A 21,901-nucleotide genomic window follows, 5' to 3' on the forward strand; every position below is an offset into this window, starting at 1 on the left:
TTAATAAATTAATCTCAATTAACAACAAAGCAATATATTTTTTTTATTACTTCGCACCATTTACCACTATAAGCCTCAAAACTCCCACATCAAAATGATTACACAAGTGGCATATTTAGATATTAATTAATTAATTAATTAGCATTAATTAACACATCATTAGTTAATTATAAATACATTATCTTTCATCATATTCCCCTATAAATGCCACCACTGATTTTGTAAATTATGACACAATTAACATAATTAATTAACAGTTAAATAATTATTAACAATTAAGCAAAATACAAATAATTGTAAAAAAAATGTATTCACACAATTGACACTATAAAATAAAATTTAAATTGTAGATTAAAATTATTAATGAAATTAAATTACTTCCCACCCTACTCCCCTATCAACCCACAACCCGCTCCTAAAAAAATAAAATTAACATAATTACCAATTAATTATTAATAAACAACCAATTAATAAATGGTTAATTGTTAATAATAAATTAATTCCCACAATTAACAATACAAAATATAAAATAAATAAATACTACTTAATAACACATATTAATACATTAATGATAATTAAATTACTTCCCACCCTATTCCCTTATAAACCCAGAACCCACTCCTAAAAAAATTACACAATTAACATATTTACCAATTAATTAATCAATAAAAATGAACTACCAATTTGTAATTAATTAATTATACATTTATTCCCACAATTAACACTATAAAATCAAAAATAAATACTAAAAATGTATATTCAATTTATTAAAATTAAATTACTTGCCACCCTATTCCCTTTTAAACCCACAACCGGCTTCTGAAGTAAACCGCAAAATGTAATTAAATTAAAATGAATAACTACTAAAAAATGAACATATATTAAAGCACAAAAGCAATATTTGCATAAAAAAACAGAGCACATACATTTAAAATACACACTAAAATACATAACACTAACTAAAAAAACGATATTTTTAACAAGGATATTTTTGCAAACAATATTAACAACTTCAATATTTTAAAAAACTATATTTCTTACCTTAAACTCGATAGTCTGGACCACAATATTCTGTCTGTCGATATTTCTGTTCCTCGATATTTCGAAGTCGATATTAGTGCAAGTCGACATTTGAAACTCGATATTCTGACTCTATACCCACGGTCACAAAGTGCCCAAAACTTCAGTATCTCATTTTCTTCTAAAAGGTGCTCAACCAATGCCATACCAAGTGACCAGGACCAGGGATGCACGTTTGGGGATCAGAAACTGACTCCAGCAGGGTCCAGAACTGCTCAGGTAGGTCCAGTTGCAGGGCCAGTCACAGCCAGAGCAGCAGGTTAGATGGGCAGTTTCAGAGAGACTTCTGGACCTTGTTGTATCGCCATAGCTCAGAAAGGGAGGCCAGATAACTAGCCCTTGGAGTCACCCAGGTAGACTAGGATGAAGGGATGGGTCCTACTTTTTTACCAGGTGCTAGCTTTGAAATGGAAAAAGCTTCTGGAGTTTTCCGCCCAAAGAGATGTTTGGAATTTCCTGCATCCTTGCCCTGCACCCAGTAAGTCGCAAAAGGCTAATGTAGAGTTATTTGTGTGTGGGCTATGGCAGTGACTTTAAAGTGCAAGTGTATCAGGTGACACGTCAGCCCCCCACCAAGTCAAATTGGCCCATCCTGCCACCATCCAGGACCTCTATCGCGATACCGTCTCGGAGGTATACAGAACGGCCTTCCTCCAACTACACCTAGTCATGTGACCCAGGAAACAGGAGGTTAAGGCAAGAAAATGGCAACTTTATAAACATTTAATCAAACAAGAAATGCAACACTGACAGATCCTTTACAATTGTGCTTCATTCGTGACTGCTTTAATCCACAACATCGGTCACCATTTATTTCTTGGTTTTTTAGTTCTATATATAAATATAATACAACCATTTTTTGACACAGAGAAGGTCACATACAAAGTATATCCACATAAATCCAGACAGTACAAAAGACATAAACACAATTTAAACAAACCACAAACGTTACTTACCATCTCAGTCAAAGAATAAACCCAAAGCAGATGGCCCAATGTCACCACTGATGAAATCAAACATCAAGCGGGGGTTGCTGAACTGTTCCTAGTAAAAAAGGAGGAGACTGGCTGTGCCGAAGGTGTACGTTAACACCCCTGGGCATCCATTAAGTTGGACATGTTTGCCTCACACACCCCGAGGGATGTCATGCTTCATCATCGGCGGTTGCTCCTCGTCGGGGAGGCGGTGCAATCCCCGACGGGCTCACCTCAAAGAGGGGCTCTTTGGCGGAGATCTTTTTGTCCAGCTGCCTGTTGATGAAGTGCGGGTATGTGGGCCAGGGCAATAGTATCCTTAAATGGAAGGTGAGGTTTAAAATGTAGTAGAGGGTCCCTGAAAAGACTTTATTCTGGAGGTCCTCCTACTATCATTAAAAGGTGTAGTTTACCTTGTTGGGTCACGGAGAGTTACGTGCCGTGTTTCAAACTAGACTAATGTGAAGGTCGGTCAACATGTTTCTCGCTAGGGGATTTCCCGCGATTCGTCAGGACCTGGTGAGAATGTGGGTGGGGGTTTAAAACAGGGACATGCTAGTGTCATGAACCTCGTGTGCTTTACCTCAGGGGAAATCCTGTGCCTAAAGGTCTTGGACTAATAGCCACCTGAGTTGTCGGCGGGTTGGTACAACAGAAGTTGCCTAAAGTTCAGGCTCAAGTTATCCGTGTCCGTGCTGAGTCACCTACCCTTCACCGCCGAGCTCGACGGTGAAGGGTAGGTGACTCAGCACGGACACTAACATGTCCATAGGGATGGCGGTGGTGGTGGGTGGGGTGTGTGAGAGGTCACTAGTCTAACTCCCAACAGGCCCACATGTCCATAGGGATGGCGGTGGTGGTGGGTGGGGTGTGTGAAAGGACGGCACTACAACTCCCAACAGGTCCACATGTCCATAGGGATGGCGGTGGTGGTGGGTGGGGTGTGTGAGAGGACGGTACAACAACTCCCAACAGGCCCCCCATGTCCATAGGGATGGCGGTAGTGGTGGGTGGGGTGTGTGAGAGGTCACTAGTCCAACTCCCAACAGGCCCACATGTCCATAGGGATGGCGGTGGTGGTAGGGTGGGGTGTGTGAGAGGTCACTAGTCCAACTCCCAACAGGCCCCCATGTCCATAGGGATGGCGGTGGTGGTGGGTGGGGTGTGTGAGAGGTCACTAGTCCAACTCCCAACAGGCCCACATATCCATAGGGATGGCGGTGGTGGTGGGTGGGGTGTGTGAGAGGATGGCACTACAACTCCCAACAGGCCCACATGTCCATAGGGATGGCGATGGTGGTAGGGTGGGGTGAGTGCGAGTGGCGACTGAATAGTCAACAAAATGAAAATAACACGTAATGCCCACAGTACTCATCTTCACATTTTTGTTTTGCAGGTGATCGTCATCTGACAGGTGGAACCACTACCCGGCCTCCAGATTCGCCTCACTCAGGACTCTCTGGGGACGATTGCCCAGCCAGCTCCGGTGCGGAGGATGGTGCGGGCACAAGCAGGCAGCCAGGGCCATCTGGCTCACAGGTGATACCAGCACCGACTACTACGGCCTCTGCTATTGCCACCACACCGGCCACTGTGAGCTGCACAGCCACCACCAGCACCACCACCACCACCACCTCCACCACCACCAGTAACACCACTCCTGCCCCTGCCACCCCGGCCAACCCACCGCACGACGCCGGGCCTGCGCCATCCCAGCCACGCAGGGAGAGTGTGCGGCAAAGCAGAGAGGCAAGGCCACATCCGGCAGGCAGGAGCACAGCACAAAGACGTTCTGAGGAAGGACACCCACCCAATGCCGTGGCACAGTCACTGGAAGCCCTAGCCAGGGTCCAGGAAACCTATGAACGTGTCTCTAATAAAAGAGAGAGGGACCCCAAAACCAAAGGGATAGGGTTTGACCTGTGTCAACCTATGAACGTGGCCAGGCACAGGCAGACCGTGCCCACCAGGACTCTGTTGAGAACACTGCAATGTTGGGAGCCATTGAGAGGCGGCTTGGCCAACTAGTGGACATCATGTCCCAGAACAATACCATGTGGATGGGATGGATAGCCGCCAACACCACCCTCCCCACACCCCTCTGGTCCACACCTTCCTCCTCACCACTATCCTCATCAGTCGACATGGGTGGGTCGGGAGGGCGAGGAACTTGCTGTTCATCAGGGTCCAAGAGCAGTTCAATGTTATTGCGCACAGCCAGGTTGTGGAGCATGCAGCAGGCAATCACGATCCTGCATACTTTGCCTGGTGAGTAAGGCAGGGCCCCTCCAGTTTTATCCAGGCACCGAAACCTAGACTTAAGCAGGCCAAATGTACGTTCTACCACTCGACGTGTCCTTCCATGGGCCTCATTGCATCGCATTTCTCCCGCTGTAGTTGGATTGCGTATGGGACTCCGAGTCGCCTATGTTGGTGGAAGAGAGAGAGAGACAGAAACATCACAACCAGAATTGGTGGGCACACCATGCCACACAGATATCACTCCTGTCACCACAGCATACTCACCAACAAGCCACGCTTGTGCCGGACACAGATTTGCCATCAGTTGGGGGACAATGCTGCTCCGCATGATGTGGGCGTCCTGTGCAGAGCCTGGAAATCTTGCACACACATGTGATATTATGTTGTCGGCCTGGCACACCACCTGCACGTTGAGGGAATGGAAGTGCTTCCGATTCCTAAACACCTGCTCACGTGCCGGAATGATTGCGATATGCGTGCCATCTATGGAACCCACAACGTGTGGTATCAGACCCAGTGCATAGAAGTCTGCTTTGACCGCTGCCAACTCTGCCGCCTGTGGGAAATGAATGTAGTCATGCTTGTACAGCATCATGGCTCTCAGTACATCCCGAAGTACCGTGCTGAACATGGACTGTGACATCCCCCCGGCATGTCCAACTGTGTACTGAAATGTGCCTGTAGCAAAAAAGTGGCGTGCCGCCATCACCTTTGCCGTGGGTGTCATGGAACCTGGATAGGTTCTTCGCGGCTGCAGGTGAGGAGACAATTGGTTCACAAGCTCGATCAATCGACGCTGATCCAGCCGGAATTTCCTGATCACCTCCTCGTCAACCATATCCTCCAGCACAGAGTATGGGCGATGGACATTTGGAGCCCTCCTGTGTGGGAGTAGATGGAATGGAAGTCAATTCACATACAACGCATGTCTGTGCAACTCACTCACATGTCAACGAACTTTACCAACACGTAAAATGCAGTGTATATTTGTCATATGTGTGACATCTCTGATTGTCACTACAACATGGATTGACGTAGCAACAATGTGCAGCCACTAGCAACATGATGTGTCTCAACATGTGCAATGTTACTTTGTCTCAGGTCAACATTACTGCCAACAAGACATGTGACATGACCCAAATGTGTAGGTGCAACATCACATACACACATGCAAGTGCATGCACACAAACGAAAAGATACACACACACACACCATTTCATCATGCATGGTGACACAATAGGCAACACACATGCACTGAACACATGTGTACCCCCACCATAGTCATTATCTCACATATACCACTCACTGACAACGGAATCAGAATGTGCCTATATATCCGGGATCTACTGTGTAGATGTGAGGTACTACAAACTTGTGTAGGGAAATACCCGATGTCGACATGCACATGTGATGCACATTTGTGGCACACCGATGGCCATGGTATGGACACACATGGGATAGAGCATGACATGTGGAGTCACGCAATCACGCACACAACCGTCATCAGGCAGCTGCAGACAATAGAACAAGGTGCATCGTCAGCAAAGATACAATCATTGGCCCCGCCATGGCGGTGCACTGCTTCTGCTGTTTACAACTGGGCATACGCGGCCCGCGTTCCACCTTCCCATTGGCTGCATGTGCACTGTCCGTCACGGTCACACACCGGCAACTGCATGTGCTAGGCTCCGGGATGGATGCCTCACTTGCCTACACCGGCCGGCCCAGCCCGGCCCTCGGACCGGCGTGCCGGCCATGTCAACTACCGCCGTGCCAGGCCTGGCCCAGGACCGGCGTGCCGGCCATGTCAACTACCGCCGTGCCAGGCCCGGCCCAGGACCGCAGTGCCGGCCATGTCTACCACTGCCGTTTCAGGCCCCGTCCACCACCGCCGTGCCGGCCATGTCAACTACGGCACGGCGGTGGTGGACGGGGCCTGGCACGGCGGTAGTTGACATGTCCAGCACGGCGGTGGTGGACGGGCCTGAAACGGCGGTGGTTGACATGGCCGGCACGACGGTCCTGGGCTGGGCCTGGCAATGCGGTAGTGGACGGGGCCTGAAACGGCGGTGGTTGACATGGCCGGCAGGGCGGTCCTGGGCAGGGCTGGGCCGGCCGGTGTAGGGTGGATGATGCAATGTCACTGTAAGGGGGGTCATGACCTGCCATGTCCATTGACATCAGGTAATGGATGTGTTGGCCTGCACCTCCCCCGCCGAATACGTGCCCCGCCATGTTGGCGCCAGGGATTGAACATTGTTGCAAATGAAGCATCCGTCCCGGAAGCTTCCACATGCGGGTGCCGGTGTGTGACCGTGACGGTCTGTGCACGTGCAGCCAATGGGAAGTGTGAACAAGGCCCTCGTATGCCTAATCGAATGTAGCGTATGCTGTGCACCGCAACACCAGGGCCAGTCATTGGCCCATTCCCAAACACGCATCCAGGGCTGACCAATGGATGGCGCCGTATGCCACTGACATGGCATCAGGGCCCTATATATGTGTGATGTGCAAAAGCACACATTCTACGATGACCACCGACTGCTGCCTGTGACCATCACCTCCACCTGCTGCTGCGGAGCTGACCACCGACTGCTGCCTGTGACCATCAACTCCACCTGCTGCTGCGGAGCTGACCACCGACTGCTGCCTGTGACCATCACCTCCACCTGCTGCTGCGGAGCTGACCACCGACTGCCGCTCTAGTGCCATACTCCGTGAACTTGCCATGTCGAGAGTCAAAGAGATCCGGTCTCGTCCCTTCACCGCCGCGGAGCTGGATGTCCTCGTGGACGGTGTGCTCCGCAACTTCAGACGACTGTACGGCGCACCCGGACAGGTGGTAAGTGCAGTGGGAGAACATGTTGGTGTGCATGAGGTGGTCCATGACACCTGGGCTCTGAAATCTTGGCGGTGTGATGTGGGACCAATACATTAGTCGAAATGTGCATGGCTGCTGAGAGATACGTGTTGCCCCTATCTGTGTGACTGGCCAACTGTCCACTGACTTGCACCCTTTTGTCTCCCATCATGGTAGGTCAAGCTGCACCTTCGCAAGGACGTGTGGAGGAGCATTGCACGTGATGTACGGGCAGTGGGGGTGTCCAATAGACGACATACACACTGCCACAAACGCTGGGACGACATTTCCAGGCTGAGCAAGAATGTAGCGGAAGTGACACTAGGCATGATTCCAAGAGTGGCACGTCTGGCCCGACGCTCAATGACCCCTCTCATGCACTGTATCATTGCTGTGACGCATCCTGTCCTGTCCGAGCGGTTGCGTGTGGATGAACAGCAACGTGGCGGTAAGCATACTGTCAGTGAATGTTGCTTGTGAGTGCAATGAATGCATTGTTGGCCAGACACATTGGTGACTTCCGTGTAGCGTGTGTCTCGTTGCAATGGCATGTTGGTGACATTGGCGCAGTGAAATGTCACGTCCAGGTCCGGCATGTTGACAAGCCACTCGCTAAGCAGTTGAGTGTTGATGCACATGCTGTAGTGCTCCGTCACCCCATGGCAAGACTGGTGTGCAGATGTAAGTGCTCATGCCCTGTCCGCATGCTGTACATGTTGCACGGCCAACACCACTTATTTCCTGTGAGGATGACTGGTAGGGGTGGCCCGTGTGCAGGTTGGGGGATCGATGTACATTGTCATCAATGGCATTAGGGATTCCGTAGCAGTACTGTACGTGAGTGTGCCCATGACTTACACCCATTTCCTGTGCATTTCAGCATTGGCAGAGGGCACTCAGCCACAGACGGAGGAGATGATTGAAGGCAATGCATCCGGATCAGACGTCGCGCACACGCAGACTGACACAGAAGAGGCCAGCGCCGGAGAGGGGGACAGGACCGTCCCGGAGGACTCGCATGTGGAGACAACATAGTCATCATCTTCCGACAGCGTTGGTGAGTCAGCACTGTTGTCACAGACTGGGAGTGGGCAATCGACACCTTCGGTCGGGAGTCGGGACACAGCACACAGGGCCCACCCTGGCGCCAACTGCACCATGTACTGTTCGTGCACGCAGGAGTAGGGGGAGCAGAGTGGCGTTCGGTGTCGGCACCGCTGCCCCAGCCTCGGTGAGCCAAAATGCTCTTTGTGCAGAGGCTGTTGATCTGCTGCGACAGCTGTGTGTGGGGCAGACCAATATGATAAATGCTTTCCAAGACCACGATAGGAAGTTGGGGCAGGTGGTGGCTTTCATGGAAGGGATGCATGGCGATCTGGCTGGTCTACACAGGACAGTGCAGTCATTGGCTAACAGTGTGTCGTCTGCCATTGTACAGTCGCATGGACTGGGTGCTACTTCTGTTCCACCATCTACAACACTGGATGTCTCAGGGGGGAGTGAATATTCTGACCAGGACTCTTATACAGGTTATTGCACTAGAAGCAGCGTCAGCCAGCACGTCAAGGCACGGAGGGCTCAGACACCATCCCCAAGGTCAGCAAAATCTGTTCACAAAGACAACGTCGGATACACTGGAGTACACACACGGGATCCACAAGAGGGGTTGGGTGTAATGGCTACACATGCTACATAGGCATCCCACACAAAAGGTACTCCCAAGGCAAGCCTCACTCCCAGTTCCATGGACACTACCTTGGACAAGGACAGTCAGAAGACGAAGGCACCTCATGAGAGCAGGGACACTCCCAGGGACAGGGAGACTAGGAAGGAAGGAGCCACTCCCAAGGGCAAGGAGACTAGGAAGGAAGGAGGCACTCCCAAGGGCAGGGAGACTAGGAAGGAAGGACCCACTACCAAGGGCAGGGAGACTAGGAAGGAAGGACCCACTCCCAAGGGCACGGAGACTAGGAAGGGAGGACCCACTCCCAAGGGCAGGGAGACTAGGAAGGAAGGACCCACTCCCAAGGGCAGGGAGACTAGGAAGGAAGGGGCCACTCCCAAGGGCACGGAGACTAGGAAGGAAGGACCCACTCCCAAGGGCACGGAGACTAGGAAGGAAGGACCCATTCCCAAGGGCAGGGAGTCTAGGAAGGAAGGGGCCACTCCCAAGGGCACGGAGACTAGGAAGGAAGGACCCACTCCCAAGGGCAGGGAGACTAGGAAGGAAGGACCCACTCCCAAGGGCAGGGAGACTAGGAAGGAAGGAGCCACTACCAAGGGCAGGGACAAGGACAGTCAAAAGACAAATGCACCTAAGAAGAGCACGGACACTCCCAGGGGCAGGGACACACACAGGGAGAAGGTGTGTTCTGGGGATAGGTACAACACAGACGACAAGTCTGCTGCCAGGAACAGGGCACCATCCAGGGAACAGGGAAGGACCACAGACAACATTCCTCCTACGGAAAAGGAACATCCAAGGGACAAGGCATCTCCCATGGACAGTGGCGCTGTCAAGGACAGGCATACATCACCCCTTGATGCACTGAGGCTGCTGTTGTTGAGGGAACGGAATACAGATGTCTCCGCAGTGGAGTCACCCCTTACCTCCACTCCCATCAGGGCCCGTCAGGAGCGGATGCAGGTGGACCCTGTAGTAGCATCCCCCATGACACATGTTGCAGAGGCCAGAAGGCAGCCACACAACAAACGACAAGCAGGCTCCAGCACGTCCCCAGAGAGCATTCCCCCGCCAGCAGATGCACCTCCCATGGTGGGTGATATTTCTTTTCAGTCCGGCCCCCTTGCCAGTCCTGTCCTGACCAGGGTGCAGTCACATGTCCCCAAGAAACGTAGACACCCAGCATTGACACATGCCCACCCCGATGTCGGCCAATTGCAACTATCCCCCGCTCCCAGAGCCACCCTGCCTCCTGGCCCATACATCCCTGTGGCTCATCATTTCAGTGGTCCCAGTGGCGCAACTGCAGTTGAGTCGCATGTGTCAGATAGTGGCACTGTGTCTGTTCTTTGCTGTCATGCATCGTGTAGTGGCACTGTATCAGTTGTGCCCTCTGAGGAAATATAAATTTTTGGTCAAGTTATGTTCCCTATCGTGTACCCCACCGTCTCCATGTACGAGTTAAAGTGCATGTAACTTCCCTCCTGTGCCAGCTATGAAGACGCAAATACATTTGCGTCTAACGTTAACATGTCCTCTTTCAGACCCACCCTGAATGGGTTGGATAGTCCGTATGCAATGCCAACGTCTTTTTGTAGTGTAATCTACATGTTTTTCAGCTCTGGCAAAGTAGGCCCAGAATTTCTGCCATCGAGCCTTTTCCTTCCTTCTGACTCTGAAAGCCTCAGCCCAGGCTGCCCCCGTACCCGTGAACTCTGCCTTACTTCCAGCGCGGCCCACCACGCTCAGCTCAGCCTGCTGCCTGCCAAGACTGACTACAACCTTCGAGTTATCTGTTCCGCTCCTCGAAGATACATTCCTGCCTACTAGTTTCAGTAAACATTCCCCAGCTGCAGAGCCAAAGGGCCGGCCTGTCTCCGTGCAAATAATTCATAGCCTCTGTTACCATGCTCCCATGGAAGGCCCATGCCCCCACGCTTCTCATGCAGACACTCAGGCGCTTATACACGCACTCACAGTCAGTATAGAATAGCTTCTGCCCCAGAGACCTTTCCGCCCAGATAGCTCAGTTCCTAAACATCAGATATCAGATACGATAGAAGCACAAGTTGATCTGACATGCCAGACTTCTGTCTCTTTTCCGTCAGTGCAAATGTCAAGCCCCCTGCACCCTCCAGTTTCACGCCAAATCACACGTCATGCAGCTGCGCGCGCATCCAAGCTTCTGATTTCTGCTGACATTGCAACATTTCTGTTTTAGTGCCACCCACATGTGACACCTACCTATGACGTTTCTAGAGCACACCTCCAGTTACGCCTAGCCCACGCCTTCTGATTACGTACTAGTAACACGTGGATGCTGTTATCTTGTCTACTCTCAGCTGTTACGCCTACTATATTGCTTCCTATGATGTAAATTAAGTATATAAGCTATGTATTGTCAATAAAACGCTGCTCTATCCCTTCCTGAACCCCGTGTGGTTGCAGGAACATGATATCCAATTCCGGAATGATTCCTTTTTAAGGAATAAAAACCCCTAAGAACTCTAACACCACGGACTCTGTTTTCTTTCTTTCCGATTGAGTTATTATTGATTAAGTACTTACCTGCATAGAAATTAAGATGGTAAATTAAATATTTACGACATTTTGGCGCCCGAATAGGGACCCCTCCCCCACCTCACGCGCCGGTTGGTGCGTTGCAAGCTCTGTCCCCTGCCATCAGTTAGAAGGAAACTACGCGTACCGGCAGGATTTCCTGTATCTCCCTCTGGCCCACGGAGGTGACGAAGATTGCGATCAGTACCCAGACGAGGCGGTGAGGAGTGCGGAGGATCCCGACCAGAGCCTAGCCGAAAGAAGCAAGGTCCGAGGTGTCAAGAGGCCCACCAGTTTTCCGAAGTGTCCACGTGTCGAGTCGAGTCGAGTCTGGTCCAGTCCAGTCCAGTCGAGTTTTCCGAGGCCTTCTGTTTTCCGTGCTTCCCGGTGAGTACCATTGCTGGGACGTATCTAGACGGGTTTGGGTACACAAGTCCGGTCTGCACTGTTTTAGGCAGTGTATCTGTACTGTTTAGCAGTACATCCGATGATTCAAGTTCTTGCACTGTTTTCAGCAGTGTATCTGTGCTGTTTAGCAGTACATCTGATATAGGGGGTAGTCGTATATGTCGCAAATGTCTTTTTATGTGATTAATGTCGTGGTATGAGTGTGACTGTTTTTATGTGCATTATTGTGTTCTTATATAACTAGCTGTATCTAGTATTAAGTAGCAAGGATTGAGCGTTCAGTACTGAGTAAACAAGATGCTGTTTTTCAACAAGTTAAAGCAGATAGGAACTAGGAAAGGGATACTAGAGGAAGAGATTCCTATCCCCCCTAAGGATACTCCTGGAAACTTTATGTATCACAAGCATGGCATAGATGCCATAGTGTATCTAGATTTATGGGCCGAGTATACTAAACATCTAGACGAGAGACACAGATGGCCAGTTACTGGAACATGGGATGCTGAGTGCATCATGAAGGTAGAGGAAGCATTATGGAAAAAGAAAGCCAGACAATCTCAGAAAGACGCCATAGAGTTTTGGCGTAAGGAATCACGTAAGCGTGCTGAAAAAGAACTACGTAGAGAGGACAGACTTAAAGAATCAGAGAAAGCCCAAGAAAACGAATTAATTACTGAGGGGATCCGAGTAAAATCAGAACAGACAGACCGTGCACGAAATAACCTCGTAAACGGTATGTATCTCGCGGCCGAGGGTTCGTCTGAGGCCATTTCAGAAATACCGAAAAATCTACCGTCACCATTGGTTCCAACTAAAGTAACTCACAAGACTACTAAAGACATATTCCTGAATTCCTATCTAGAGGATGTAGCACCCGCTTACACCAATCTGCCTGTCCGCGCCCTGCCTAATGACAGGGACAGGGACGGGGGTGGTAACCCGCCCCAAGATCAGATTCCGCCTGTTCCACCCCCTCCGCCGCTTCCCATACCTAAAGTTAATCTACCAAAGCCACGTTTACCTGACCCTACTAAAGGACAAATTCAAGTACAGATACAGACTCCACAGAGAGATAATGTCCAAGCTTCCGCCTCAGGAGGTGCGATGGGGGGTCTCCAGACCCCGCCATCAACACGCAGGTTACAGCTCGGGGACTTGCAGAGTCCCTACACGTACAAATCACCCCGTCTCGATATATTCAAAGGACAACTTACAGTTTGCAGATATGATCCAGTACCCGGCAAAGACGATAGAATGATAATGGCATCACTACGATTACGATCTGCTACTGATTTCCTGCTGATGTTTCCAGGAATGAAAGAGCACCTAGGTAGAATATTAGTTTATTCAGACTGGGAAAGACCCCGACAGTATTAAGGATGCCATGGGGCATCAGAAAGTTGACGTTCAAGGACAGATACTACGCTTTTTCATAAATTGCCTAATAAGAGAACGAGACAGGCCTGAGACAGATCAGGGTGAATTAGATGCGCTCAACAGGTGGGGTCAAAATATATCTGAAGGAAAACATGACAAGGGGACTTGCATAGCCAGTATGTACAAGAAAATAAGAAAAGCAGTGATAGACGTACACAAAGAAGAGAAAGAAAAGGCTTCCTCCGAGGGGGAAGAAGAACCTGAAGAACCAGAAAAGACTACAGACACTATAGCATATGTAGGTAAGGGAACTTATCTTAGGAAAGGCATCCGTCCAGAAAGCAAGAGAGTTCTTTTCTCTGCCTTAACAAACCCAAATTCGGCTGAACATCAGTTCCAGGAAACTGATAAAAGGCTTCGAGATCGAGTAGGGTACATGTACTCAATTCTATGGATGAACAAGAACTAGCCCGGTCGGCCATATTATGGACTGACAATCCGGATATATACAATGATGACACCGTAGCACAGACATTCCTGAACCTTTCCCCAGACGAGCAGAAATTAGCAGGTGTATACATGATTCAGCACCTCCTCACGAAATACAGAAATCAACATTCTGATCCAGGTCCCTTACACGAAACATTAGAAGAACTACCAAATTAATTCAAATAATTCTAGAACAACGCCATAGATATGACACTTTCATAAGCTCCGAATATGTTCCCGCCCCGCCCCCAGAAAGGAAAATGTATCATATGGAACGTCGGCATGGCATTGAAAGCCAGAACCCCTTACGAGAAGTGCACCCAGTTATGGGTGACGATCACACCTTGAAACGAGTGTATGTACACACGCCTCTGACTAAGTTAGAACTGTTAGAAATGAAGAAACTAGTTCCGTGCCATGATAAAGACCCTGCAGGTTTTCATAGAGAGCTTAAAGACATGTTACTGATGGGGGATTATACGTACGAAGATATCACGAAAATGTTAAAGGTATTGCTGCCCACGGGCATCTACGAGAAACTAAAAGAAAAAGAATGGGAGGTGGGAGAGAAAAAGATTGTATGGACAGAAATAGAAGACGAAGAGAACAAACGGGTCCCAGGGGTAGGCCTGGGGGAGAAAACTAAAGCATTACCAGGTCTGATAGTACAGGTTCTGCCAAGATTATTGACAACTAGAAAGGAAGACTGGGATGCAATATCAGCCTGTAAACAGAAACCCGACGAAGATACTAGTGACTTCTATTCAAGATTCGAGAAATGTTTCATTATTAATAGTGGTCTTAAACCAAGTAGCGAGTCGTACCCGCATCTTTTTGTATCAAAGTTAGTCGAAAATTCCCTGTTAGCAGTTAAAAACCGTGTATACAAGGTCGAGAGTACATGGCAAGCCAATACGCCATCCCAGATGTTACAAATGTTACAATATCATCAGAACAGAATTAGAGAAGAGCAGGATCAGGAGCAGAAACGTATGAAAGACACGAAAATGAAAATGCTAGTAGCCCAGTCGGTCCCAACCGACGGCCACAGAAAGGGTACGACCCAGACCGGTCACACCGCAGCTCCCGTTAAAGGGACATGCAACTATTGCAAGCAGCCAGGTCACTACGTACATGAATGCCCAGTTCTGAAACATAACATAGCGACAGGTAAAACTAAAGAAAGACCGCATCCGCCTAGACAAGACCATAACCAGCATCAGTCTTCACAGAATATGCAGCCCATGCAGAATACACAGCCTACGCATGCTTCATCACCTACAGCACAGACAGTAGCGGTATCACAGCCACAGCCCATTGCCGCAACACAGCAAGTTTCACAACAGATGTACCAGTATGCCCAGTCCGCTTACCCCGATTATCCACGATATACATGAAACAGCCTAGAGAGGGAGGGTGGCTTGCCTCTTATTGAGATTCCTGTAGATCAAGAGGGTCCTTATGTACACAGTCAAGTATTGGGAAAAGACAGAAAGTTTTTAATTGATACAGGGGCAAGTCGCACCACAATCAGTCATGAGGAAGTTCCAGGGGCACCCCTCTCAGGCTCATAGAATGTTTCCCTTGGTTTTTCAGGAAAGCCCATTGTAAATGAGGTATCAGAACCAGTTCCCCTGGCTGTGGGTCCATTATCACGTGTTACAGACTTGTTACTTACGAAATCATGTCCAGAAAATCTGTTAGGAATTAAAACATTGAAGGCTCTAGGAGCCGTGATCTGCTGTTCCCCGGAGGGAGTCAGACTCTTTTTGCGGGATTTCAAGGGTCATTATATGTTACGTGAGTTTGATGTCAGATTGAAAAATGTACCAGATCACCTGTGGGCAAAAGGCCCAACTGATGTAGGTTGTATGCACATTACCCCATACCGTGTTACACTCAAACAAGGTGTAGTTTTACCCAGAATCAGACAATACAAGTTACCACCCGATGCTGTAGTGGCTTTACTGGAAATCATTGAAGAGCTCATTACCCAGGGAGTGGTCGTAGAGACCGACTCCAATATCTGTAATTCACCCATCATTCCGATTCTTAAACGTACTGATCCCAATGCACCGCCAGTATATCGGCTGGTGATTGATCTAAGAGAACTGAATAAATGCATTATTCCACAGTACCCTGTGGTTCCCGACATCTCATCCTTATTGACTGCTATTGATTCAGAAGCGACGTTCTTTACTGTAATTGACCTCAAGAACGCCTTCTTCAGCGTACCTATTGATCCAGAGAGCCAATATCTCTTCGGATTCAGTTTAAATGGACGCAGTTTCAAATTTTCACGCGCACCTCAAGGATTCACAGAAAGCCCCAGCATCTATAGCCAAGCACTGAAAAGACAACTTGATTGTATCACAATGCCAGTTAACACCGCTTTACTGCAATACGTCGATGATCTGCTGATCACCGCACGAAGTGAGCCCGAATGTGAACAAGCATCACTGACAGTTTTACATTTTCTGGCCGACAAGGGGCACAAGGTGTCTCCTTCGAAGCTACAATTCTGTGTTCAGCAAGTTGTGTACTTGGGTCACTTGCTGTCCAAAGTGGGGAGACAGCTCACCCCCGATCGCATTCAGTTAATTGCAAATATGCCACAACCCCAGACACAAAAGGAAGTACGGGCCTTCATAGGTCTCACCTCGTACTGTAGACAATGGATTCCTCAGTATGCATTTCTAGCCAAAACACTCATTCAGTTAACAACACAGGAGGCAGCGACTTCGACTGTCCTTCCCTGGACTCAGGAACATACACAAGCCTTTGAGGAATTAAAGAAAGCGTTATGCCAAGCACCAGTTCTAGCGACACCATGTTACAGCAAACCTTTTACACTTTTTGTTACAGAACGTGAGGGTACAGCACTGTCTGTCCTCACTCAAGACCAAGCAGGTTCACATAAGCCTTGCGCTTATTTTTCAAGTACATTGGATTCAGTAGCCCAGGCACTCCCTGCGTGCTTAAAGTCAGTAGCAGCTACAGCATTAGCAATCAGACAGAGCGATTCAATTGTTTTAGGACATCCATTAACAGTTCAAGTTCCACATTCTGTAGAGGTTCTTTTAAACAGAACCCAGACTCAACACTTGATCATAGCACGATTGACAGGTTATGAATTGACACTATTCCAGCCACACATAGAAATCAGACGCTGTAGCATCCTGAACCCCGCAACATTGTTGCCTGCAATTATGACCGATCCAACACCGCATGATTGCATAGAGATCATTAATACAGTAACAAAACCTCGACGAGACCTAACAGATGTTCCATTGACAAATCCAGACCTGACACTTTATGTGGACGGTTCATGCATGAGAACAAGTACAGGAGAATTAGTGGCCGCATATGCAGTGACCACTGAAACTGAAGTTAAAGAAACACACCGTATTGACACATTGTCTGCTCAAGCAGCGGAGCTCATCGCTCTGACCCGAGCTTGTATTCTAGCCAAGAACAGAAATGTTAACATATACACTGATTCCCGCTATGCGTTCGGAGTCGTACATGACTTCGGCATGTTATGGCAAGAAAGAGGTTTTTTGACCTCTCATGGGGCCAAGATCCAACACGGTCCCCTCATTCAAGCACTATTAGAAGCAATACATTTGCCCTCAGGCATATCAGTCATGAAGTGTAAAGCACATACTAAAGTTACAGACTCTGTTTCCCAGGGTAACGACCTGGCAGACCAGACGGCAAAACATACAGCATTGACTCACACCCAGACTACTGATGTGACAAAGACAATAGTACCAACTCAGTGTATGTCAGTCAGGGATCCCACCCTAGACGTAATCGATATCCAGACACATGCCACTTCAGAAGAAATAAAGAAATGGACTGAACTAGGAGGGATCCAGACAGATCAAGGATGGGTCACAAAGGGAAAACCTACATGGTTCCTCCCCGACTCCATGGTTCAAATCATGATAAATACAGCACATAGTCCTGCACATCTAGGAGAAAAAGCTATGTTAGACAGTTTGCAGAATCTCTGGTACAACAAACACTTACGAGCGGCAGCAAAACAGAAAGTGCGTACTTGCATGATCTGTTGTCAGTTCAATCCAGGTAAAAGCGTCCCTGTAGAGCAAGGTGGATTTCATCCTCCCGATCACCCTTTTGAAGTCCTCCAGATGGATTATATCCAGATGGACCGTTGTCGAGGATTCAAATATGTCCTCGTAGTTGTTTGTGCACTTTCTCGTTGGACCGAAGCATACCCAGTCTCAGATTACACTGCCCCGACCACTGCCAAGCAGCTGGTTCGAGAATTCTTCCCACGATACGGCCTGCCTCGTGTCGTGTACTCAGATAACGGACAGCCGTTCTCATCCGAACTCATGAAGCATGTCTCCCTTTTGCTAGGATATCAGTGGAAATTCCACTGTGTCCGACATCCCGAAGCCGCAGGCCTTGTAGAGAGGCATAACCAGACACTCAAGATACGCCTTGCCAAAATATGCCAGGAGAAAGGGGTCGACTGGATAGTCGCCCTGCCAGTTGCACTGTTCTATATGAGAATGGTTGCACATTCGAGATCAGGACTATCCCCGTACGAAGTGGTCTTTGGCAGACCACCGAATATGTGGGGGACGCCCATTCCTAAGAAAATTACCGATGTTGATTGTAACATGTTGACAGATTACCTTGCCTCCTTGATGTCTGCACTAGGCGTGGGCGGAAAATCCGTTCCGCTCGCGGATTTTGCGGATTTTCGGGAAATCCGCAATCCGCGAGATTTGCGAATTTCCCGCAAAATCCGCAAATCCGCGAGCAGCGGATTTTGCTCGCACTGCTCGCACTGTTAGCGTGAGTTCGCGCCCCGCGAATAAGTGCGAAATTGCAGAAATACGATCTTGGCAAAACTGAAAGTAACTACTTACCAGGTTCAAAAGTTCAGGCACATCATTAGTAGCCATTTCCTGCAGTGCTTCCTGAGGGGCCCCTCCAGAGTTCAGTTGCCAGTTGAAACTATTATGTGACCCTGCTCTGAACCTCAGAATAGTTACACATATGCCACAAAGGTCCTGAATTACAGCTAAGGGAGACAAGCAGGAGCCAGGCTGGAAGTTAAAATCCATTAATCAGCCCCTAATTCATTATTGTCAGTTGGGGCAGGGCAGGTGTTGTAACTAATTTTGCAACAATGAAAGCACTTAGCAAGTGCAAAAGATCACTAATCAGGGCGCACTAAGGAAGCAGGTGCCAGCTAAAAAAATATTCTGTGACACATTAATCAGCCCCAAATTAATTCAGGTCACTTGAGGCAGGGAAGGTGTGCTTTGCTTTGCCGAAAATAATGTACACTGGACAACCAGAGGGTGTAGTGATGAAACAGAGGGTGGCATGGGTGGGCCAGAGGGTGGCATGAGTAGTCAGAGAGTGGCAGTGGTGACAGAGAGTGGCAGTGATGAAGAAGAGTGTCCCAAACAGGCTGGACACGTAGAAACAACAAGTTCGCAAAACTTGCGACCCGACAGGTAAGTTCGCAAATTGCGAAATTGTAAAAACCCTCGCGAACTGGCAGAAACACGGGCGAACACAAAAAAAAAAAAAATCCGCAAATTCGCGGGAATTCGCGGATTTTGCGGATTGCGAATCCGCAAATCCGCAAAATTCGCGGATTGCCAATCCGCAAAATCCGCTCATGCTTAGTCTGCACTCCAATCATGTCGTTCACAGGTTGCCGCAGCCTTTCCTGACAACACTGATGTAAAGCCACATGATGTCCGTCCTGGCGACATAGTCCTAGTGAGGAACTTTGACAGGAAAAGCCAGCTGGAGCCCCGCTGGAAAGCACCGAAGACCGTCCTTCTTACTACGAGGACCGCAGTGAAGTTGGAGGGCAGAAAGGGGTGGGTCCACACGAGTCATATTAAATTATGCAATGAACTGAAACAAGACCTTGACTCGCCCACCCCCACCAAAGACTGTATTAAACCTAGTGACTTTAAATTACCTGAACGAGAGAAAACTCCCCAAGAGGAGTATCGAATGAAGCTTCGATCTAGCAAGTCAGACAGTTTAATTGTTTAAGTCCTCCCCTAGGTGAATCGGTTAAATAGTTTCTGACATGTATCCCCTAGATCGAGATAGAGAGAGAGAGAGACAATTCAAGAAACGTACATACTGCAAATCACTGCGTAGTCACTGTATAGTGACATTATTAATTATGTTTTTTCTAAGTATTCTGATAATTGTTGCAAGTGTACTTCTTCCAATCTATTGCCCTATTTTCAAACGTGAACAATCTGCTTACAATGTTTCTGCTGAACATTCTTTTAGCGAGTTACCTCCACATGAACTTTCTTACAGACTTGCGCTGCGCAACAACACATTCATTAGTATGTTACATCACTCCCATCAGACTAATAACGCTACAAACTGCTGGATATGTGGCCGACTCCCTCCCTACCAGAATTACAAGGGAGCTCTGCCCCTCTTTCCGTACCCGTTCACTCATAACGGCTCCTGTGGTGCATGGTTCAAAATAATTAATTCCTTAGATCCTGATATTGCTGTTCTCGACGGGAGCTGGGTTTGGGGAAACCTGAACTTAGTCCTGCTCAACGTCTGTTACCCTGATAAGGAGGGACTCCCCATTAGAATAGGAACTGATCTAGAAAATGAAGTATATGGATTAAGTAATTACACAATTAACCTTATGATTCTTACTGTTGAATCCGAAGCTGCACCAGCTCTGCCCGCTATGTCAGTATTACCAGTCACTGGTGAATTATGTGTCAGAAAGAAAGGTTCAGTACACTTAGGTCATAGTAAATGTACTACTGTGGTCGAATTCAGTGATCATGGTAAATCATCCTTTAAAGCTACGCGTCATTCTTATTTTGTTTGTGGTCATACCGCATACATACGTCTGCCTCCAGATTGGGATGGTACCTGTTATATTGCATTCCTTCTGCCACCTGTTTTCCTAGCCCCTCCTGATTATCACAGAAACACAAATCTAGTAAAGAATAGACTCCGAAGAGATCTCCCGCTAGTCGACTATACAGAAACGGCATGGGAACAATACTCCGATTTTAATAAAGGATTCTTTTTCTTTTTAGGCCCCGTCCAAAACAGTAAATTAATACGTAGATTAACTAGAACCCTTGAAGCTGTAGTACATGAAACTGCCTCCGCCTTAGGTAACCTAACAGAGGAGCAATCTGCCATGCGGGTTGTTGTCCTTCAGAATCGTCTTGTTATTGACGTCATCTTGGCAGATAGAGGTGGAGCCTGTAAGGTCATCGGGTCAAGTTGCTGTGTTTTCATTCCAGAAAACGCGCCATCTGTATACAAAGCTATTACACGTCTTCACAAAATTGCAAGTTTAATACATCAGAATCCAGGCACCTGGACTTGGTCCGGTTGGTTCTGGACAACGTTGTCCGCTTGGGGATGGAAGATCCTATCCTTCCTAGGTTTTGGCCTTGTCATAGTATTCAGCTGCTGCCTGTGCCTACAGTGTGGGCCGGCGATATGTGGACTGTGTGCCACATCGTGCATTGAACATTCCAGTTTTCTCTCAAACAGACAACGGAAGAGAGACGAACAAATTATGTTACAAGAACAAACTGATCAATTTATGATGATCGATATATCATGAAGGGTCCGTAGGGAACAAGGAGGGAATGAGGAAATATAAATTTTTGGTCAAGTTATGTTCCCTATCGTGTACCCCACCGTCTCCATGTACAAGTTAAAGTGCATGTAACTTCCCTCCTGTGCCAGCTATGAAGACGCAAATACATTTGCGTCTAACGTTAACATGTCCTCTTTCAGACCCACCCTGAATGGGTTGGATAGTCCGTTCCTAAGTATGCTATGCCAACGTCTTTTTGTAGTGTACTCTACATGTTTTTCAGCTCTGGCAAAGTAGGCCCAGAATTTCTGCCATCGAGCCTTTTCCTTCCTTCTGACTCTGAAAGCCTCAGCCCAGGCTGCCCCCGTACCCGTGAACTCTGCCTTACTTCCAGCGCGGCCCACCACGCTCAGCTCAGCCTGCTGCCTGCCAAGACTGACTACAACCTTCGAGTTATCTGTTCCGCTCCTCGAAGATACATTCCTGCCTACTAGTTTCAGTAAACATTCCCCAGCTGCAGAGCCAAAGGGCCGGCCTGTCTCCGTGCAAATAATTCATAGCCTCTGTTACCATGCTCCCATGGAAGGCCCATGCCC

This window comes from Lissotriton vulgaris, chromosome 3_1 (assembly GCF_964263255.1).
Source record: "Lissotriton vulgaris chromosome 3_1, aLisVul1.2, whole genome shotgun sequence".
Classification (NCBI taxonomy): Eukaryota; Metazoa; Chordata; class Amphibia; order Caudata; family Salamandridae; genus Lissotriton; species Lissotriton vulgaris.